Raw genomic sequence first — 2,884 nt, 5'->3', positions numbered from 1 at the left:
TTTCAACTATTGAAAACAAAAAGGCGATGAATTGCGTTAGAAAAACGGAATAAATATTTGGCAAAAATTGGCTCAAATTTTCTTACCCTGAAATACCAGGCGAAAAATTCTTAATCCAATAATTTTTTTCTCTCGTCAAGAACAGAGTATTTGGAAACCGTCCTTCAGATTAGGTTTCAAGTGATGCTGCAAAGGATGCTAAGATAACTGGCAAACGGTTTCAATGGGTAGACTGAATGCTTCTGAAAATTCTCTAGTTTGCTTGTTCGAACAAAAAGTTATTTATTGTGACTTTTTACAGACAGCCTTTTTGCAGTTCGCAGGCCAATTGCTCTGTTCATAGCGAAGGAGTTTAGACCTATTGTTGTTAAGACTATGCGTCCTAACTAAGGTGAGAGGAATGGTGCCATTGGCTGTAGCCATGACAGCTATGGCGTCATGGACGTACGCAGTTTCAGTAGCTGCAAAAGTCGCCTTCACCTGTGCTGCGTTAACCAGTGAGCTTTGTGACTTGGGTCTATGTAGTGTGTACTGAATGTATCGTTAGCACCTGAGTGCAAAAAGTGCAGTGGATGGCCCGATTTCAAATTGCAGAGTATTAGCCTATTCTATGCTTCAGAAAAATCATATAAAAAGGCGGTGTCAACGATTACCGACCGACTGCGCAGCAACAGCGTAATATCCCCATCCTTCTAGCATCGACTGTTGTTGTGGCGTGTTGTGAATTTAAGCTATCATGAGTCAAAAAAGGTGTCTCCTCAGCCGCATCACGATACAGAAATTCACAATGGCTGCGTGAAGCACCGGATGACGCGGGGTTACCGCAAAGGTACCATCCGCGAGCTTTGCGGTCGATGACGCTGCAGCCATGGGCTTCTCCTTGGTCGTCGCTGTACCGTTGTTTGTTTCGAACCGCAGTGACTGCGGACGGCTCTGTGGGCTCGGCCAGCCAAATAGCAGGTATTTTACAGTTGGCACTACAATATAGTGAACGTTAGGAGTGCATTATAATAAAAAATAAGGTTCAGTTCAGCGACGCCATAGCAGCGAGGCCATTGTATAAACTGAGCGGGTGAAAGGAGCCACACCATCGACCGCTGCTATTATTTACATGACTCCATGTAAGTAGGGACTTCGTTTTATGCCATCTCTCATTTGCACTGCATCTCGATATGTGCCAGCGTTCAAGAAAGGGTAAATTTTTGGCGTGCTTTTCTGCAGCACTGGGTTGCAAATAGCTACGACGTTTGCAAATTAAGCTTTGTCTCCTGTGGCTGACAGCAGGGTGTTCGCGTAGTTTTGGCGACCATGTCACGCAGCACAAACACGAAGTCCACCGCAACAAGTCTCCTTCCAAGGGCACTTTGGACCATTAATGTGCGATGAGGCGAAAGCCATCGTAGCCCTCCACTACGGCACCCCTATCTCCCTTTCGTCTTTCATTCCCATCTTCCTCCCTTCCTTTATGGCGTGGTACATGTGTCAGCGGAGAACTGTGACCGATACTGCACCTTTTCTATCCTGAAAATTAATTTGAAATGCCGCTGATGACTACTTTACTAACAACTCCTAGACATCTGGGTCTGCTTCTGTTTGCTGAGGTGCCGTGTTCGAGGAAGCGGCAAAAGAAATGCGCCGCACGGATGCCTGGATCAGGCGCTCTGGGGGCCAGCTTCGTGTCTGCATGAATCGCCTGGTGACGTCATGACCTGCCGTATTGGTACTTTGCCCGCCCCTTGTCCAAACCACCACATTGCATTGAAGGCATCAAATTTCACCGCCGTTCTATAATTCGTTTAATGGAAATGCAAGGAGCATTATCGGTCACGCGCGAATATCCCGCTATGGAGAAAGTGGCGATTGCACTGGCCGCCAACCCCCTTCGACGCATCCTACATAATCCGACTCGCAACAGGCCTGCCGAAATTACGTGCGGGGTAGGATAGCGTTTCGATGAAGGCGAAACGAATGAATGAATGAAAAACTTTATTCACAGAAAGGGAATTCTCCCGGCGTTGGTGGGGCCTCAGTCCAGGGCCCCAGTGGCCTTTGCCGTCTTGCGCGCTATGTCAATCAGCTTGAGCCGGTCGTCAGGCGTAGAGCAGGACAGCGCAGCCTCCCACTGCTCCGGTGTTGGTGTGGTGTTTATTGGTGCTACCTGTGTTTCTTGACAGGCCCATGTAACATGGTAGAGTGTAGGAGGTTCTCCGCATAGTGGGCATTTATTTTCATATGTAGTGGGGTGGATTTTAGTGAGTAGACTCAGATTGGGGTATGCGTTAGTCTGTAGCTGTCTCCAGGCAACCGACTGCTCTCTATTGAGGTCTTCGTCGGGGGGGGGGGGGTGGATATATCCTTTTTAAGGCTCTTTGATGTTCAAGGATGGCTCCATAGCGTCTAGTGACTGCGTCCGGTTCCCCGTCGTTGTGCGCCCCCCGGTTGGCGTATGCTCGAGCATTGCCCTCGGCACGTTGGCTACCTTTGAGTCTCATGGCATGGTGTCCACGTTATGAAGCATCTCGAAAAGCTAATTTTTCTTGCCTTGAGTATGCGGATGGCCGCAGTAGATATGCGTCCGCTGCTATACCTTCTGCGTGCTTCTTGCGAGTCCGTAATTATTTTTGTGGCAGCCTCCTCACCCTGGTGGGTGATAGCGAGAGCGATTGCCGCTTCCCCAGCCTCGAGAATGTTGTTGCTCTTGATCGAGGCGCAGTTGACTTCTTTAAGCTGGTGATCAACCACACTGGCTACCGCTCCGCGTTGTTCTTTGTATGTGGTCGCGTCGACGTACAATGTTTTTTTCCCTGCGAGGCTTCTTTCGTGTGCCTCGGATCTTGCCTCTCTTCTGGCCTTGTGTATTTTCGGATGCATGTTTTTCGGAATC

This window comes from Amblyomma maculatum, chromosome 4, assembly GCF_055883805.1.
Source record: "Amblyomma maculatum isolate TAMU_Amacu chromosome 4, ASM5588380v1, whole genome shotgun sequence".
Classification (NCBI taxonomy): Eukaryota; Metazoa; Arthropoda; class Arachnida; order Ixodida; family Ixodidae; genus Amblyomma; species Amblyomma maculatum.
Note: the sequence above shows the minus strand (reverse complement) of the source record.